General features: G+C 41.5%; 1 protein-coding gene across 3 annotated transcripts in view; it reads left to right on the top strand.

Moving 5' to 3' along the window:
- efl1 (elongation factor like GTPase 1) overlaps nt 1-20,613 on the top strand; it is a 291,123-nt gene that overhangs the window by 37,971 nt on the left and 232,539 nt on the right. The window contains exon 1 of one of the 3 annotated variants that reach the window (XM_059952645.1): nt 870-3,054. The exons of the other annotated variants lie outside the window; for them this stretch is intronic. The gene's annotated coding sequence lies outside the window, so the exon portion shown is untranslated. Of the gene's footprint in view, nt 1-869; nt 3,055-20,613 lie in introns of those variants that run through there. 3 annotated transcript variants of the gene reach the window in all.

Below are 20,613 nucleotides of genomic sequence, written 5' to 3'. Positions count from 1 at the left end.
TCTCTCTGTTCATGCCTGCATGTTGTTGAGGTCTTGTTGCATGCAGACATGGAGTGCTTCACTTTGCTGAAGAGTTGTGAATAGAATTGAACAATGGTAAATTATCAGTGAATATCGGCACTTCTGGCTTTATGACGGAAGGAGGGTCATTGATGAAGCAGCTGAAGATGCTCAGTTCTGTGACACTGCCTTGGGGAGCTCCTCCAATTTTACGCTGAAACAATATTTAAAGATTTCACTTGATCCAAATGATTTTAACTTCTTTATTTCTAGCACCAAAATGTGTTCTAAAGAAAAATTCATTTAAAATCTAAAAAATGTTATTTGAATTATTTAAATTCTTTTGAGCAGTGCTTATAATTCTCTGAATGTCAGAGACATTTGAAAATCGTTCAAAGACCATTGAGGTCAACATTAAAGCTTTATCTTTTAAGATAAACAAGTTGACATAAAGCCATCATGCCCATCGAGATATGCTTTATGGCTGGGAACATCACTTGAACTGAGTTGTGTAAACATTCCTCTTGGAAGTATATCCCACTGCTTGCTTTCTTTCAATGCAATTGGAATAATTCACTTTTACTGTATGGATGTTAGTTTTAGTTTGGCATTTTTTGGCTACCTTGGAAGAGATATATGTATTTTATTGTTACTTTATGCTTCAAAATTATATTCAGTTTTATACTTTCTTGACTTTTCTGTCAAAATGTATCTGCCATGTAATAGAAAGTCTCCTTATTGGATATGGAAGAGGGTTTTAGTACATATATGTCACCATATACTACCCTGAGATTCTCTTTCTTGTGGGCATTCGGAGTGTCACGTACCCCGTGAACCACGTGAATTTATTAAAGAACCGGCAGAAATGGAAAACACTTTGGATTCTGGTATTGCAATTAACTGATAGTGTTTATTGGTAACTACGCAATACTGTAATATAAATGCAGATATATCAAACAGGTTAGCAATGATTAAAGACACCTGTATATACACACACCTGTGTGGAAATAGAAAACACAAGCTTTTTCGAGTCTAGGGGCAAATGGATACCGTCTTATTGTGATGTAGAGAGTTCAGTTCAGTTGGAGGTAGTTAGTTGAGTAAAGTTGGAGAGAGAGAGAGAGAGAGAGAGATGAGCTGATGCTGTCGATCTTCCCATTGTCTTCTGAAATCCCCGTTGTCCTCCAAAATCCTGTTGAAGTCACTGACTGTGACCATAACACATGCGGCCGTTCTTCAGTGATGGAATTATCACCCAGGCGAGGGTGGACACACAAATGATTCCACACCGGTTATACCTTTTCACACTGCGAGAGCCACTGATCAATTTCCCCGAATCGATCCTCCAAAAGCCCACCTTCCTGTGGGCACAACAAGCTCATCCAGTGTCCAAAACCGTGTGTCTGCCTGTGTATCAGCAGACCTGGTATTTATCCCCGCATGTTGGACACCAGCCGTCCATCAACCTGCTCTGCCCTCCTCTCTCTGTAAGAGTTTTACAAGCAGGCAAGTGTCCTTGTGGAAAGGTAAACAAGCTTGTAGAGAAACCATAACATCAATCTTTCGAGCAGTCTCTGTCTCTGTCTCTGTCTCTCTCTCATTGCGTTGGACACCTCCCTCTCTCTCTTAATAGCAGCACAGTTGATAGGGTCATTTCTGGACCCTGTCACACGAGTAAATACAAATAAACACAATAGAATCAAAGAAAAACACACACACAACAGTGTGGGAAATCAACCAATGTGCAAAGGACCACCAAACTGCAAATACAAAAAGAAAAAAAAGCATTAAATACCAAGAGCATGAGGTAAAGAGTCCTTGAAAGTGAATCAATAAGTTGTGTGACCAGATCATTGTTGGGCTGAGTGATTCAAGAGTCTGATGATAGATGCTCAGAAATGTTGATACCCAGGAACTTCGAATTGCTCACTTTTTCCACTTCTGGCCCCTCAATGAGGACTGGTGTGTGTTCCCTTGACTTACCATTTCTGAAGTTCACAATCAATTCTTTGGTCTTACTGACATTGAGCATGAGGTTGTTGCTGTGACACCACTCAATCAGCTGATCTATCTTGCTCCTGTATGCCTTCTTGTCACCATCTGAAACTTTGCTAGCAGATTTATAGATGGCATTTGAGCTGTGCCTAGCCACACAATCATGGGTATAGAGAGAGTAGAGCAGTGCACTAAGCACACATCATGAGGTGTACCAGAGGATTTTGTTCAGAACTGTAAGAGTAAATGTGTTAATCGCTGAGCTATAGCCAGTAAGAAGGAGCCTGATGTAAATATTAGCATTGTCCAGGTGATCCAAGGCTGCGTTAAGAGCCAATGAGATTGCATCCGCTGTCGACCTTTTGTGGAGATAGGCAAGTTGCAGTGGGTCCAGATCCCTGCTTGGGCAGGAGTTGATTCTAGCCATGACCAACCTCTCAAAGCACTTCATTGGTGTAAATATGAGTGCTACTGAACTGTAGACATTAAGGCAGCTTATCCTGCTTTTCTTGGCACTGGAATGATTATTGCCCTTTTAAAACAGGTGGGAACTTCCGACTATAGCAATGAGAGATTGAAACTGTCTTTAAACACTTCTGCCTGTTGGTTGGCACAAGTTTCCAGAGTTCTACCAGGTACACCATTGGGGTTTGTTGCCTTGCAAAGGTTCACCCTTTTGAAAGACATCCTGATGTTGGCCTCTGAGATGGAGATTGCATTGTCACTGGATGCTGCGGGCATCCTCGTAGCTGGAGTTTTGTTCTCCATTTCAGAGTGTGCATAAAAACTGTTGAGCTCATCTGAGAGTGAGGCATCACTGTCATTCGTAATGTTAGGCTTCACTTTGTAGGAAGTAACGGCCTGCAAACCCTGCCAGAGTTGACATGCATCTGATTCTGCCTCTAACCTCAACTGCATTTGTTCTTTTGCTCTCGAGATTGTCCTCCATTAGTCGTACCTGGCATTCTTCTATAGTCCTGGATCAGCAGAATTGCCTACCATAGATCTAGCCCTCAGCTGACTACAAACCTCCTGGTTCATCCATGGCTTTTGATTCGGGTACGTATGGTATGTTTTCATATGTTCTCATAGGCACACACTAATCCATGCAAGTTTTAATGAAGTCAATGACAATTGTAGCGTATTCTTTTAGACTCAAATATGAATCCCTCAATACTGACCAGTCCACTAAGTCAATGCAGCTTGTAAGCACTCCCCCAACTCCTGTGTCCATACCTTCTTGGTCCTCTCCACTGGTGCCGTGGTCTTCAGTCTCTGCATATACTCTTGAGGAGAAGTACAGCCAAGTTATCAGACTTTCCAAAGTGTGGGCATGGGATGACATGGTAAGCGTTCCAGATGGTAGTATAATAGTGGTCCAGTGTGTTGGCTCCTCTAGTTCCACAAATGATATGTTGGTGATAAATAATCAGGGGCTTTTTCAAGGTAGTCTGGTTAAAATCCCCCAAAATGATGGGAAAGGCATCAGGGTGATGATGCCTGTTGATTATGTTTTTCAGTTCGTCTAGAACAGGAGTTTCTAACCTTTTTTATGCCATGGGTGCCTTCCATTAACCAAGGCGTCCGCGGATCCCAGGTTGTGAACCCATGGTCATGAGCCTGTTTGACACAGGTCTGATGTGGAGTGTACACCGCTACCAAAATGATGCCTGAAAGCTCTAGTGGCAGATAAAGTGCACGATACCTGATCGCTAGATGTTCCAGTTCAGCTGAGTAGGACTGGAACAGAACCGCCTTGTTTGTGAAATATGAGGAGTTAATCATAAAACACCCTCCTCTTCCTCTGTCTTTGAAAGACTCAGCAGTCCTGTATTGGTGGTGAATCGTGAAGCAGGTGAACTATATCACTGCGTCCAGATGGAGGGGGTAGCCAAGACTCCATGAACCAAAAAATATAAAGTATTGCAGGTTATGGAATAGAGCTGATTAAATTAAGGAATGGTTTACAATGCTATAAAGATTTGAAGAGCTAAAATATTAATGACATTCATAATAAAGGATAACAAATATTCTGAATTTAACTGGTAGCACCTATTATTAGGAAACTCCTAGAATATTAATGGCATCTAATTTTTATGACAGACTTGAGGATCCTGATACTAAGGTAAAACTTATTAAAGTATTTGAAGATCTTTGAAGGTCTAGACAAGGTGGATGTGAGAGGATATTTCCTCTTCTGGGAGAATCTGTAATGTGGTGACAATGTTGAAAAGTAAAAGGTTGTCTATGTAATAGAAAGCAGTGAAGTTATTTTTTTCTCTCTTTGAGGATCATGTGCTGTTGGAATTCTCATTTCCTGTAACATAAATATCAATCTTCATCAGTTTAGTACTGTTAGTTTAGTGGTTTCTAGGGAGGAAGAAAGAAGCAAACATGCAAGTGAAATATTAAGTTGAAAGTGAGACGATGACTGAGCCATTTAATCACTGAGATTTGTTCTGTCTGTACAGGAGCTTTTTAGTTTAATTCAGTTCTTCAACTTTTGGTCCATAGCCCTGTGGACTTGTAAAATATCAGTGCTCATCTGGATGTTTTTTAATGTTAAGATTGTTTCCAGCTATTTCCTTGCAGTCAACATATTCAAGATCGATAGGATTGCCAAGTAATATAAATACGTAGTCCTAATTGGATATATCATGTTGTGGGTCTTGCTGCACTGGCAGGATAATATAATATATTAAGCTTTATATGATTGTAATACTCCTGTCCTTTCAAATTGATGACAGAGTGTTTAATCTTTACCATTTAGGGAATAATATGCTAGGTCAAGTCACTAACCTTTCAGTGATTCTGCCTCTTCACATAAAATTTAACGCATGGCTAATAATTCATATAATTGAGTTTGTTACATTATATTCTATGCATTATTTGATAAAACAAGCTCAATTTCAACAGACTCTACTGGTGTTGCTTCTTAAGACTCATGATTTATGTGCCCCTGCTTTCATGCTCTGACTTTTTGACTCCTACTTGTTGGAATAACGCACACTCTGGTTCCACAAGTGATATGTTAGTAGTTAGACCTATAGAAGGCTATTTTAAGAACGAGAACCCAATTCCGATTGAAGTTAGATACTGAATTGTATGCACGTCAGCTCTGGGATTTTTGGCAGGCTGTCATTTCCTACAAGGTGAAACCTAACATCATTAATGGCTAGGATGCTTCATTTCCAGTTGAGCTAAGCTCCTTTTATGCATGTTTTGAAAGAGAGAATAAAACTATATCTGTGTGAATCCCTGTGGCATTTGATGACCCTGTAATCTGTCTCAGAGGCCGATGTCAGAACATCTTTCCTGATGGTAAACCCTCACCAGGCATCAGGCCCTGATAGTGTACCTGGTAGGGTACTGAAAATCTGTGCCAACCAACTGGCAGGAGTGTTCAAGGACATCTGCAATCTCTCACTGCTGCAGTAGGAAGTTCCCACCTGCTTCAAGAGAGTGACTATTATACCAGTGCCCAAGAAGAGTAGGGTGAGCTTCCTTAATGACTTTTGCCCAGTTGCATTTACATCTGCTGTAATGAATTGCTTTAAGAGGTTCATTATCACCAGAATCAACTCAATGGCAGTAAGTCAAAGGAATTGATTGTTGACTTCAGGGAGGGAAAGTCGAGGGACCATATACCAGTCTTTCTGAAGGGATCAGCAGTGGAAACGGTAAACAGTTTCAAGTTCCTAGGTGTCAACATCTCTGAAGATCTATCCTAGGCCTAACATATTGATGCATTTATAAAGAAGGCATTACAGTGGCTGTATTTCATTAGAGTTCGAGAAGACTTTTGCAAATTTCTGCAGAGCATTCTAACTGGTTGCATTACTGGTTGTCTGGAGGTGCCACTGCATAGGATCAAAAAAAGCTGCAAGACTAAGGACATCCATCACCCAGGACATGCTGTCTTTTCCTAGTTACTGTAAAGGTGGCGGTACAGGAGCCTGAAGATGCATACTTAATGTTTTAGGGACTGGCCAAGTATTTTTTTTAACTACTTATTTTAATTTTTTATTTCTTGGTGTAATTTATAGGTTTTTGTTTATGTATTGCAATGTGCTGCTGCAGCAAAACAATATATTTTATGACATATGCCAGTGAATATTAGATCTAATTCTGATTCTAAACAGTGGAGAGGTTTAATCCTGAAAATATTCTGCTGGCAGAATATTGGTGATGATAACTATGTACCTGATGTACTAATATATGCTCCTTCATAGGATGCTTCAAAAACACTTTATCTGTTTTGACTAGGTTGTTTGACCATTGTCAGAAATGTTCAAGTGCCAATATCAGACAGATTCATCAGACAACCTTAACAAGTAAGTCATGGATACCTTGGACTGTATAAAGACATGCGTTGACAAGTGTGGCCCCACAAAATCATTCAGAGTGTTCTTCTCCAACCAGGAGCTCTGGATGAACTATGAGATCTGAAATCTGCTGAGGACTAGATTGGTAGTGTTCTGGTCTGGTGATCAAATAAAATACAGGAGGTCCATGTAAGATATCTGGAAAGCCATCTCACATGTTCAATGGCAATTCTGGACTAGACTTGAATCACTGAAGGAAAGTAGCATCCATCATTAAGGACCTCCACCATACAGGTCATGCTCTTTACTCGCTGCTGCAATCAGGAAGAAGGTAAAGGAGCCTCAGGACTCACACCAGCAGGTTTAGGAGCAATTATTACTCCTCAACCATTAGGCTTTTGAATGAGAGGGATAACTTCACTTGCCCCATTACTGAACTGTTCCCAGAACCTATGGACGTACTTTCAAGGACTCTTCATCTCATGTTCTCGATATTTTTTGCTTGTTTGTTTATTGTTATTTTTTTCTTTTTGTATTTGCACGGTTTCTGGTCTATTGCACATTGTTTGTCTGTCCTATTGGGCACATTATATTGTGATTCTTCTATTAACTGTGAATGCCTTCAAGAAAATGAATCTCGGGGTAGTATAGAAACGTTAATGGACTTGATAATAAATTTATTCTGAACTTTTAACTTTGAAACTGGTTATCCTTTCCCACTACAATATACAAAACTGATATATAGGGAAGAACAGCTGAACAGTATGATGTAGTTCTGCATTCAGCCAAAAGATGGAGCAATACGCTCTTTGGTTGTATCTGTCAGGAAGGTCGCCAGCATTGAGTTTTTAACTTCCTGTGTACCTTCCAAATCCAGAATCTGTGATGCTGTAGCATCAGAACCATGTTTCTCATTGAGAAACTCCCTCATTGCCCCCCAAAATAGTGTTTTATTGTACTCATTTAAATAAAAAATGTCAGTCACTAATATGGCTATTACAGTTTACTCAGAATAATAAAACATTTAGTGCTTTACTGGTACTGAAAGCACCTCCTCACCAGAGGCTAATTCTCACCAGAGCAACTCCTCACCAGAGGAGAATGGAAAGGTGATGGAAGAATGAACACACCAATAATTTTAGGTTGTGGAGCTTCTTATTTTAAACCCTTCGTTAACATTCGGTGTTTTTCATATACTTGTGTGTTCATCTTCTGACTTCGGCAATGTGTAGCCTCATTAATTTTTTACTAACTAAATCCACACCTGAATGTATATATTAGCATTAATTCTGATGGGCTTTGTTTTGACTTGATGAAGGTGGTTTGCTGTCTGCCAAAGCTTATCACAAGACTCGTAAGTCATCTTCACACGTACAACAGCTGTCATTTTGCATTTTTGATCATAAAAGCTGTATTTCAGCAGCTGTCTTAAACCATATGGCGCAACTCTGTGATGTTCTGTTGAGGCTGCTGTCTAATCTCTTCGCCCCAAGTACCTGCTCTTTGTTTCCTTTTGGCTCAATACTAGATTGGGAATTGTGTCCTTTGCAGACAGGTCATAAGAACACAATCGGAATAGAAAGCCATAAAGTTCTGCCAGTGTACCAATATACCAAAGTATCTTTAAGTGTCAGCTGCAGGAACCACAATCTCTAACGCTGCCTCTTTCAGAACCCTAGGGTGCAGTTCATCTGGTCTGGGTTACTTATGTACTTTTAGGTTTTTCAAGTTTTTTGAGCACCTTCTCCCTTGTAATTGTAACTGCATCCACTTCTTTCACACACTACAACATCATGTACACTGCTAGTGTCCTCCACAGTGAAGACTGATGCAAGACACTCATTTAGTTAATCTGCCATCTCCTTGTCCCTCGTTATTATTTATCATGCCTCATTTTCTCGTGGCCCTATATTCACTCTCATCTCTTTTTTATATTTTAAATACTTGAAAAAGTTTTTACTATCCACTTTGATATTACTTGCTAACTTGCTTTCATATTTCATCTTTTCCCTTCTAATAATTCTTTTAGTTGCTCTCTGTAGGTTTTTAAGAACTTCCCAATTCTCTATCTTCCCACTAATTTTTGAGATCCATTACCAACCTGATTTTCCCAATCGATCTACATGTTAAAATCTCCCGTGACTATCATAACATTGCTCTTTTCACAAGCCTTTTCTATTTCCTGTTATAATCTATGGTCCACTTCCCAGCCACTTTTGGGAGCACCCCCCCCCCCCCCCCATCCTCATCACATTCTATAGAGGTTGGATTGAGAGCATCCTGAGCAGCTGCATCGGAAATTGCACCATCTTGGATCGCAAGACCCTGCAGCGGATAGTGAGGTCAGCTGAGAAGATCACCAGGGCCTCTCTTCCTGCCATTACAGACATTTACACTACATGCTGCATCTACAAAGCAAACAGCATTTTGAAGGACCCCACGCACCCCTCATACAAACTGTTGTCCCTCCTGCCATCTGGGAAAAGGCACTGAAGCATTTGGGCTCTCATGACCAGACTATGTAATAGTTTCTTCCCCCAAGCCAACAGACTCCTCAATACCCCGAGTCTGGACTGACACCAACTTACTGCCTGCTACTGTGCCTATTGTCTTGTTTATTATTTATTGTAATGCCTGTACTGTTTAGTGCACTTTATGCAGTCCTGCGTAAGTCTGTAGTCCAGTGTAGTTTTTTCTGTGTCGTTTTTACGTAGTTCAGTGTAGTTTTTGTATTGTTTCATGTAGCACCATGGTCCTGAAAAACGTCTTGTTTTTACCGTATACTGTACCAGCAGTCATGGTCGAAATGACAATAAAGTGACTTGACTTGAACTGCCATCGGGGTCCTTTTACCCTTGCAGTTTCTTAACTCAACCCACAAGGATTCAACATCTTCTACTGATTTGATACCATTCTTTACCAGTAGAGCCATGCCTCCCCCTCTGCCTACCTTCCTACCCCTCTGATACAACATATAACCTTGAACATTGTGCTCCCAACCACAACCATCTTTCAGCCGCAATTCAGAGATGGCCACAACATCATATCTGGCAATTTGTAATAGTGCAACAAGATCATCCACCTTATTTTTTATATTCCGTGCATTGAGATACAACACTTTGAGTACTGTGTTTGCTACCCTCTTTGATTTTGCATCCCTAATGTGCTGATACTCACTCTTTTGGCTGCGACTATGTCCCATCACCTTCTGCCCTTCCTGACAGTCTGACTGCCAATATTTACCAGTACATCTGGCTGCTCCCCCTTCCTCTCCAAAATGCTGTAGACGCGATCTGAGTTGTCCCTGGCTCTGGCACCTGGCAGACAACATACCATTTGGTGTCCCGTTCACATCCACAGAATCTCCTGTCTATTGAGTACCTTATCACTACTGCTCCCTTCTTCTCTCTCTTTCCCTTCTGCACCACAGACCCATGTTTAGAGCCAGTAACCTGCTCTCCATGGCATTCGCCTGGGAAATCATCCCCCCCAAAAGTATCCAAAGTGGTATACTTATATTTTGAGGGGTATGGCCACAGGTGAGCTCTGCTCTAACAGCCTATTTACATTTCCATTCCTCCTGACAGTCACCCAACTGCTCGCCTCCTGCAACTTTGGAGTGACTACTTCCCTGTGACTCTGATCAATTATCTCCTCGCTCTCCTGTGCAAGCCGAAGGTCATCCAGCTGCTGCTTCAGATCCTTAACACGGTGTTCAAGGAGCTGCAGCCAGATACACTTCATGCAGATGTAGTTCTCTGGGAGAACTAGGTCTCCCAGGCCTCCGGGATGAAGAACACACGACCACCATTTACTATACCAGATACAGTAAGAGAAAAACAAAGCAAAAACCTGCACAGAAGCTTACCCAGATCCAACGCCTCCTCCGAGCCAAAGTCTAACATTTCTACTCTTGCCACTGGCCTGCTCTGGACAGTGGCTGCTCCACTTGTCCCTCCTGTACTTTTATTTAGTTTGCTGTGCTCTGCTCCCCATGCTGACAGGGCCTCTGCAGTGGCCAAATGCCTGTGAAGCTCTCTTTTTAAACAAGCGTCGCCAACTTGTGAGGAACAGTTTGCTGTGCTCTGCTCCCGCCGCTGGTAGAGCAAATGATTGAAGGGAAGTTGCTGTTCCCAAAATCGGTGGTGTAGGATTTTAAGCTTCTGTATTTCCTGCCCAGTGATAGCTGCCAGAAGATGGTTGGACTTTTAATGATAGATGCCACCCTCTTAGGACAGTATCTGATGTTGATGCTCGTGGTTGGGGTAGAGCCGTACCCATGCAGCTTTGTATTTTCCTGTGCTTTTAAATTCCCATATAACAGATTATGATGCCAGCAATTCAGAGTAATTTTAAGTGCTTTGGATTGAGCTGAGGACATGGAAGGTATAATTATAAATGCTATTTTATTCTTTCATGAGGATTGGTTGCTGGGCACAACAGTGGATTCTAGTTTGTTACTGTGCCTTTACCTTTACATATATTGGTGAATATTGTTTGTACAAGCAGGGTTTTGGCAATTACCTTTTAGGTGCAGTATTTCACTATAACCAGTAAATACATAATTTTGCACCTTTCTGGTCTGTATTATATTTTGAACTATTACTCCTGGTTCAGCCTAGGGGAGTCCATCATTTTCTTGACTTGTGTATTTTTTGTTTATAATTCTATATTGACCAGATATCTTTTAACAGCTGTTTTCTTCATTTCCTTTGGAAATTGGCCAGATCTATTTTGATTATGTTGTCGTACTCCAACTACATAAAAATGGTGAGCATTTTTCTACTATATCAAAAGATAGAATCTGTTGCACTTTGTACTTGAGTTCAAGAGTACATTTCCAATTGCATCTGAAGTTTGGACCAATGCTATTCTTGTCTCAACACAGTTGCTTTATTTCCTAAGCAGTGCTTGTTTTTGTACTGTGTGGGTCAAGTAAATGGTAAAGGGGCATAGGGTAAACAGTGTTGTTGCAGATATTGGCCAGATGGTGGTGCTGTGGGGTGATTTAGTTCTCTGGGCTTCCTTTGCCATGATGTTGAGTTCATTGGCGAACCTTTGACAGTGTCGAGCAATTCAGCCCCAGACTTAGCTGTAATACTTTTGTGAACCCCTGTATTTGGTGTGCACTTCCTGTACTTTCTATTCCACTTTTCTTACTACATTTCTTTCAGTGGAATTCATTGACTCAGAGCAGTGATAAATATAGATACAAACAGAATGTGGACAACAGCATCATTTTGCTTGTATTTTAACATGAGCAGCTCATCATAATATTGACTATTACCCAATATGTTCAGTCAGAGTTGATTTCAGTAGTTGTTTTGACTCATCTTTGCTGTTTTAAATATAAAAATTCCTGCGGTATTTCTTTTGGTTCGAAAACCAAAACTGATAATGTCAAGGCAAATCATACTGTTCAGTGGCACAGTATGCACATTAAGATGGCAGAAAATGGCTTTGAGTCTATAATACACCCGTATGAAGTTCTGTCTTCTAGAGAGGTTGCAGACCTAAAAAATCGACACTCCAGTGGATAGACTCTATATTAAAATGCTGGCAGTACAAATGTGGTTGGAAATCTCACAGGGTGCCTGAATCACTACGAAGCAATGTTGGGTTTATTGTTATGTTAGCAGTAGTAAAGTTAAGTTGTAAGCTGTGTGTGAGCCACTGAGTTTGGATGGTGAACGAAGGGCAATGAAGTAATTCTGAAAGAGAAAGCAAATTGTGTTTTGAAAACAACATTTTTGGAGGAGAAGTATTTTTGTAGCAGAAAGTGACTTTATTATTAGGAAGGCTATATCGATTCATCAGATTTCTGAATAGTCCAGGAACCCATGAGCATGACCTCATTCTTTTTTTTTATTTGTGCTATTATTTATTTTTGTAACTTATAGTAATTTTACGTAGACACTGTACTGCTGCCTTAGCATAAAAACGTTTCGCATCATGTAAGTCAGTGATAATTAATTTGATTCTGATTCTTCTGCCAATAGGACAGCGGGGCAAAACGTTGCCATATACGTTAGTCATTTTAAAAATGCAAACACGAGGAAATCTGCAGATGCTGGAAATCCAAGCAATTCACACAAAATGCTGGTGGAACACAGCAGGCCAGGCAGCATCTATAGGAAGAAGTACAGTTGACGTTTCAGGCCGAGACCCTTTGTCAGGACTAATCGAAAGAAGAGATAGTAAGAGATTTGAAAATGGGAGGAGGAGGGGGAAATCCGAAATGATAGGAGAAGACAGAAGGGGGAGGGATGAAGCTAAGAGCTGGAAAGTTGATTGGCTTAAAAGGGATACAGAGCTGGAGAAGGGAGAGAATCATGGAATGGCCTAGGGAGAAAGAAAGGGAAGACGAACACCAGAGGAAGATAGAGAGCAGGCGAGGAGTGATTGTGAGAGGGACAGAGAGGGATAAAAAGGGGGAAAATAATAAATAAATAAATAAATAAATAAATAGATAAGGGATGTAGTAAGAAGGGGAGGAGGGACATTAACAGAAGTTAAAGAAATCAATGTTCATGCCATCAGGTTGGAGGCTACCCAGACAGAATGTAAGGTGTTGTTCCTCCAACCTGAGTGTGGCTTCATCTTGACAGTAGAGGAGGCCATGGATAGACATATCAGAATGGGAGTGGGACGTGGAATTAAAATGGGTGGCCACTGGGAGATCCTGCTTTCTCTGGTGGACAGAGTGTAGGTGTTCAGCAAAATGGTCTCCCAGTCTGTGTTGGGTCATTGAAATCTTCAACACAATTACAGAAAAAAATAAAGACATTTAGTGTCTTCAGCTTTTCCTTCTTTTAATGGAGGCACTGAACTTTGCTAACTTGTGGGAACATGCATGTTGACAAGTACTCCACTACTCTGTGAGGGCACGTACCAATTCTCATAGAGGGATCAGAAGTGGAAATTTCCTGGTTGTCAATATCTCTGAGTACCTGTCCTGGGCCCAACATATCGATGCAGCTATATAGAAGGCACAAAAGTAGCTATATTTCATTGAGGAGATTTGGTATGTCAGCCAAGACACTCGTAAATTTCTACTGATATACTATGGAGAGCATTCTAGCTGGCTGTATCACCATCTGGTATGAGGAAAGAGGGTGGGGGAATGCATAAGATTGAAATAAGCTGCAGAGAGTTGTAAACTTAACTCCATCATGGGCAGTAGCCTCTTGTCTCCAGGACATTTTCAAGCAGCGATGCCTTGAAAAGGTGACACCTGTCATTAAGGACCCCTATCATCCATGTCATCCCTTGTTTTGTTGCTACCATCGGGATGGAGGTACAGAAGCTTGAAAGCGCACACCTAATGATTCAGGAACAGCTTCTTCCCTATATATAAAAATCTGCTCCGGATGCAGCGATTCAGATCGACGGGTTTACTATACACCGACAGGATAGATCTACAGAGTCTCTCAAAAGCAGATGTGGAGGACTTTGCCTCATGATCAACTCTTGGTGCACAGTGCTGTCCCAGTTCTGCTCACCAGTTAAGTGTTGTCCTTTTTACCTACTGTGGGAGATTTCCGGGATCAGTTTGGTAGCGGTATACATTCCACCTCAGGCAATTGGGCTTTAGATGATCTGAGTAATGGGATCAACATGCACAAAACATTGCACCCTACTGCTTTCGCCATTGTTTTGGGGAATTTTAACCAGGCCAGTCTGGAAAAAATCACTAAACAATTACCATCAACAGATCACGTGCAATACCAGAGGAAACAGCACACTGGACCACTGTTACACCACCATCAAGAATGCCTACTGTGCTATTCCATGCCCTCACTTTGGGAAGTCTGATCACCTGGCTGTAATTCTACTCCCTGAGTATAGGCAGAGACTTAAGACTGCAGCACCAGTAGTGAGGACCAAGAAGGTCTGGACAAGGGAAGCATAGGAGCGCCTACAGGACTGCTTTGAATCAGTGGACTGGACTGTATTCAGGGATTAATCTTCGAATCTGATTGAGTTTGTTGCAGTTGTTACTGACTTTGTTAAGACCTGTGTGCATGAGTGTGTGACTACAAAGACATTCCCAAACCAAAAGCTGAGGATGAACCAGGAGGTATGTTGTCTGCTGAAGGCTAGATCTGTGGCATTCAAGTCTGGCAACCCAGGTCTGTACCAGGAAACCAGGTATGGTTTGAGGAGGGTTATTTTATGGGTGAAGAGACAATTTTGAACGAGGTTGGAGATGACATCGGATGTGCGACAACTCTGGCTGGGTTTGCAAGGCATTATTTCCTGCAAAGCGAAACCCAACAGCATGAATGGCAGCGATGCTTCACTACCAGTTGAACTTAACACCTTTGAAAGGGAGAAAAGAACTATAGCTCTGAAGATCCCTGCTGCACCTGATACCCTGTGATCTCTGTCTCAGAAGCCAATGTTAGGCTGTCTTTAAAGAGAGTGAGTCCTCGTAAGGTGGAGGGTCCTGATGGAGTACCTGGTAAGGCTCTGAAAATCTGTGCCAACTGGTGGAATTATTCAAGGACATTTTCAACCTCTCACTGCTACGTACCCACTTGCTTCAAAAAGGCAACAATTATACTAGTGCCTAAGAAGAATAATGTGAGCTGCCTTAATGACTATCGCCCAGTAGCACTCACATCTACAGTGATGAGATGCTTTGTGAGGTTGGTTGTGACTAGACTGAACCCCTTCCTCAGCAAGAAGCTGGACCCATTGCAATTTGCCTACTGCCACAATAGGTCAATGGCAGATGCAATCTCAGTAGCTCTTCATACAGCCTTAGACCACCTGGACAACAGAAACACCTATGTCAGGATGGAATTCATTGACCATTGCTCAGCATATAATACCATCATTCCCACAACCCTGATTGAGAAGTTACAGAACCTGGGCCTCTGTACCTCCCTCTGCAATTGGATCCTTGACTTCCTAACCAGGAGACCACAATCTGTGCAGATTGGTGATAACATCTCCTCCTCACTGATGATTAACACCAGTGCACCTTAGGGGTGTGTGCTTAGCTCATTGCTCAATTCTCTCTATACCCATGAATGTGTGGCTAGGCATAGCTCACATACCGTCTATAAATTTGCTGATGATACAGTCATTGGTAGAATCTCAGTTGGAGACGAGAGGGCGTATGAGATAAGCCAACTAGCGGAGTGGTGTTGCAGCAATAACCTTGCACTCAATGTCAGTAAGATGAAAGAGCTGATTGTGAACTTCTGGAAGTCTAAGACGATGGAACACATACCAATCCTCATAGAGGGATCAGAAGTGGAGAGACTGAGCTGTTTCAAGTTCCTTGGTGACAAGATCACTGAGGACCTAACCTAGTCCCAAAATATCAACGTAGTTATAAAGAAAGCAAGACAGCGACTATACTTCATTAGGAGTTTGAAGAGATTTGGTACATCAACAAATACACTCAAAAACCTCTATAAATGTACTGTGGAGAGCATTCTGCCAGGTTGCATCACTGTCTGATATGGAGGGGCTACTGCACAGAACCGAAAGAAGCTGCAGATGGTTGTAAATTTAGTCAGCTCCATCTTGGATACTAGCATACAAAGTTCCCAGGACAATCTTCAAGGTGCGGTGTCTTAGAAAGGCAGTGCCCATTATTAAGGATCTCCAGCACCCAGGGCATGAACTTTTCTCACTGTTACCATCAGGTAAGAGGTACAGAAGCCTGAAGACACACACTCAGCGATTCAGGAACAGCTTCTTCCCCTCTGCCATCCGATTCCTAAATGAATGTTGAATATTACCTTACTTCTTAAATATATATTATTTATGTTTTTTGCATGATTTTAAATATTCAATATACATATACTGTAATTGATATATTTATTATTATTATTTTATTATTTTTATTTTCTTCTTCTATATTATGTGTTGCATTGAACTGCTGCTGCTAAATTAGTAAATTTCATGACATATACCAGTGATAATCAACCTGACTCTGATTCTGAAATAAAATGCTGGTGATAGTAAATGGAAAATGGGAATGGGGAATGGTGAAGGGGGTGTGGTGCATTACCAGAAGTTCGAGAAATTGCTGTTCATGCCATCAGGTTTCAGCCTACTCAGATGAAATATAAGAATTAAAATGGGAGGCCACTGGGAGATTCCATTTTTTTCTGGTGGGTGTTGCTCAGCAAAGTGTTGATTTAATCCAGTAAGATTTAATTTAATCTGGTGGGTGTTGCCCAGTCTATGTCAGGTTTGCCTACCAACCTCGTAGGAGTTGATGATGCTGGTTGCATTGTAAGTGTCACATTTTTTGATTTCTCTAGTGCCTTCAATTTAATCCAGCCACTTCTGAGCAAGAAACTGCAAAGGATGGGCGTAGAAAAGTCCTCTATTTCCTGGATTATTGACTACCTGACAGTTAGACCCCAGTTTGTATGGCTGGGTAGTTCTCTGTGAGACGGTGGTGAGTGGCACTGGAGTGCCACAAGGGACTGTCCTGTCTCTGTTTCTGTTCACACTGTACAAGTCTGAGTCTTGGTCACTGGCGGAAGTTCTCTGATGACTCTGTGGTGATTGGGTGTCAGAGATGGACAAGAATCAGAGTGTAGAGGACTGGTGGACAGGTTTGAGCAGTGGTGTGGGAGGAATCACCGGTTCCTGAATGTGGCCAAAACTAGGGAGATGATGATTGAATTAGGAGGAAGAGGACTGTGACGAGCCCTGTATGCTTTCTGGGAGAAGTTGCGGTGGTGGAGGAGTACCTTGACAACAGACTTGACTGGAAAACCAATACCATGGCTGTTTACAAGAAGGGGATGTCCAGACTATTTTCTAAGGAAGCTGAGATCCTTCTATGTATGCAGCAGATTGTTGGAGATCTTTTACCAGTCTGTTTTAGTGAGTGCAGTCTTCCTTATGGCTTTACGTTGAGGGAGCAGCATCGTTGCTGGTGATGGAAAGAGACTAAATAAACTGATCAAAAAGTCTAGATCCATCCTTGGCTATGACCCAGACTCTTGAGTTAATGATGAGAGAAGGTCACTAAGCAAACTTAACCATTATGAACAATCTGGCACATCCTTTCCATGACCTACTGAATAAGCAGCGGAGCATCCTTTTGAACAGACTCATTCAGCTTCGCTGTCACAAGGGTCGTTATAGAAAATCTTTCCTACCAAATGCAATAAGCATATACAACCTATCATCTCTGTGTGACAGGAGAACACTCTGTTTTATTATTTTATACATTATTATTGCACACCAGTAAATTATTAATGTGTATATTATTAGTTCAATCTGCACACTGTTAAGTGTGTTTGTAAATGTTGCTGCTGTAACGAAAGAATTTCCCACTTGGGATCATTAAAGTACTTTATTATTATTGTAATATACAGGAGGCCACACCGGTAACCCAGGAGACGGTAGATGATCCTAACAGACTCACTGGTGAAGTGTTGCCTCATCTGGAAGGACTGTTTGGGGTATCTGAATGGTAGTGAGGGAGGAAGTGTAGATGCAGGTGTGGCACTTGTTCTGCTTGCAAGGATAAGTGCCAGGAGGGAGATCAGTAGGGAGGGACAAATGGATAAGTGAGTCATGTTGGGAGTGATCCCTGTGGAAGCAGAAAGTGGGAGGGATGGAATGAGGTGCTTGGTGGTGGGATCCCATTGGAGAAGGTGGAAGTTATGGAGAATTATGTCTGGACATGGAGGCTAGTTGGGTAGTAGGTGAGGCCAAGAGGAACCCTATTCCTTGTGTAGTGGTGGGAGGATGGGAAGCTCCTTTCTTTGAAGAAGGAGGACATCTCCTTAGTTCTGGAATGAAAAGCCTCTTCCTGAGAGCAGATGCAGTGGAGATGGATGAATTGACAGAAGGGGATGGCATTTTTTACAAATAATAGAGTAGGAAGAGGTATAGTTCAGGTAGCTGTGAGCATTGGTGAGTTTATAAAAGATATCAGTAGATAAGTTGTCTCCAGAGATAGAGACAGAGAGATTGAGAAAGCGGAGGAAGGTGTCAGAAATGGACCAGGTAAATTTGAGGGCAGGGTGGAAGCTGGAGGTAAAGTTGATGAAGTTGACATGCTCCGCATGTGTGCAGGAAGCAGCATCAATGCAGTTGTCGATGTAGCATAGGAAAATTTGGGGTCTGATATCATTGTAGGCCTGGAACATAGACTGTTCCATGTAGCTGACAAAAAGGCAGGCATTGCTGGGACCCATGCGAGTCCACATGGCTACACTTTTTATTTGAAGGAAGTGGGAGGAGCTGAAGGAGAAATTATTGAGCGTGAGGACCATTTCTGCTTATCGGAGGAGAATGGTGGTGGAGGGGAACTGATGGGTCTGGTGTACAGAAAGAAAGAGAGCTTTGAGGCCTTCCTGATGGGGGATGGAGATGTATAAGGATTGGACATCCAGAGTGAAAATAAGATGATTGGGGTCAGGGGAACTTGAAATCATTAACAAGTTCAAGAATATGTGAAGTCTCATAGATGTAGGTAGGAAGGGACTGAACTAGGGGGATAAACCTGAGTTGAAGTATGCAGTATTGGACATTATTTTGTTACAATATGCAAATAAATTAGGCAACAGTGAGACTACAAAGAACTGAGATATTTGCTGCTGTTTGCTCTCATTTGGCATGGAAAGCCTAATCAGGGACTTCACTACATCAAAAGCATCACACAAATCTTAATCCTTTTTGAATATTGTGCACTAAGTATCACAACTAGGGGCATAAGTGGCTTGGATATGCTGAGGAGTTGTTCTGCAAAAGATACTGAATTTGTGGTACACCTTAGTACCAACAACATACAAGTTGTCGTTCACATTGGTACTGGTGGCATACATAAGATAAGGGATGATGTCCTGAAGAGGGAAGATAGGGAGTTAGGAAGGAAGCAAAGCAGCAGGACCCTGATTGTCAGCATAGTCATGGACAAGGATAGGAGCAGTACTGAAGTGGGTGAGAGTTAATTGCAACGGTATTAGGCAGGAAATTGGAATAGGCAGGGAAACGGACAGCAGAAGTGTGGAGGTCATTTAGAGATCACTTGCTTAGAGTTTTGGATAGGTTGGTCCCATTGAGACAGGGGAAGGATGGTAGAGTAAAGGAACCATTGCTGAATGTTCAGTCAAGAGGAAAAAGGAGGTATGCTTAAGGTTTAGAAAGCAAAAATCAGACAGGATTCTGGACTATTGAAGTAAGAACATAAAGGTCATAGGGGAGCTAGAAGGGGGCGTGAGTAAACCCCACTTATTAAGAACAGGAGGATGACTAGAGTGATGGTATGACCACTCAGGGCTAAAGGAAGAAACTAGTACCTGGAGGTGGAAGCTATAGGGGAAGTCCTTGATGAATATTTGCTTTGGTGTTCACCAGGGAGCGAGACCTTAACAAATGTGAATTCAGCTTAGAACAGGCTAATATACTGGAACATGTCTTGGTTAAGAAAGAGTCAGTGTTGGAGCTTCTGTAAAACATTAGATAAGTTCCAGTGCCAAATGAGGTTACTATGGAAAGTGGGGGAAGAGATAACTGGGGGGGGGGGGTTGATGATTATACTTGTATCCTGAGGACTGGATAATCGTAAATCTTGATCAAGAAAGCTTACATTGATAATTCTGGGAGCTATAGACTACTGAGTCTTGTAGTATATATAGAACTCTCCTTGACTATACCTCCAAGTTCCTTTTATTGGCCTGTATACTGATCAAGAGCATCCAAGATGATCTGCAGACCTTCTGGTGCCTGCTTCCAGTGCAACACTCCTTGTAGGAATTAGAATCAATGAGTCTGAGTGGACTGAGAACCAGTAAATAATAGCTAGCCTTTGTTGTGAGGCCTCTGTGATAATTCTTTGTACAGTGATGAAGGGGCAGTATTGTATTTTGTTGATTATAACGATTAGCTCAAGAAATGAGACTACTATAGCTTGTTAAGCATTTACTAAACATAGAAAATAAACTTCTATAGAAGGTTTGATTAAGTGCTTTCACTTTGATTAAGTGAAATTCTTCACAAACATACATCCATCATTCCTTCAGTATGCATCCTATTCATGCTGAATAAGAACCACCCAACATGGCTTCTTCATTTTATTGAAAGTTCTATGGGAATTACATTTAGTAATTTTATTATGACAATAGATATCTATTGACCATTTCTATTTATAATTGTTTTTCAACAAGGAGAATACAGGAACTGATTTACATTACTCTTTGAGGTACTTTCAGAAAAGAAATGGAAAATATTAGGACAAACCTGTGGACATTTAACCTCAGAGCTTCCTCCCAACTTAGGAAGAGGAAAAGAATGTTTGTATAAT

The sequence above is a fragment of the Hypanus sabinus genome, chromosome 28, assembly GCF_030144855.1.
Source record: "Hypanus sabinus isolate sHypSab1 chromosome 28, sHypSab1.hap1, whole genome shotgun sequence".
Taxonomy (NCBI): domain Eukaryota; kingdom Metazoa; phylum Chordata; class Chondrichthyes; order Myliobatiformes; family Dasyatidae; genus Hypanus; species Hypanus sabinus.
This window is presented reverse-complemented; position numbering and strand designations above follow the sequence as displayed.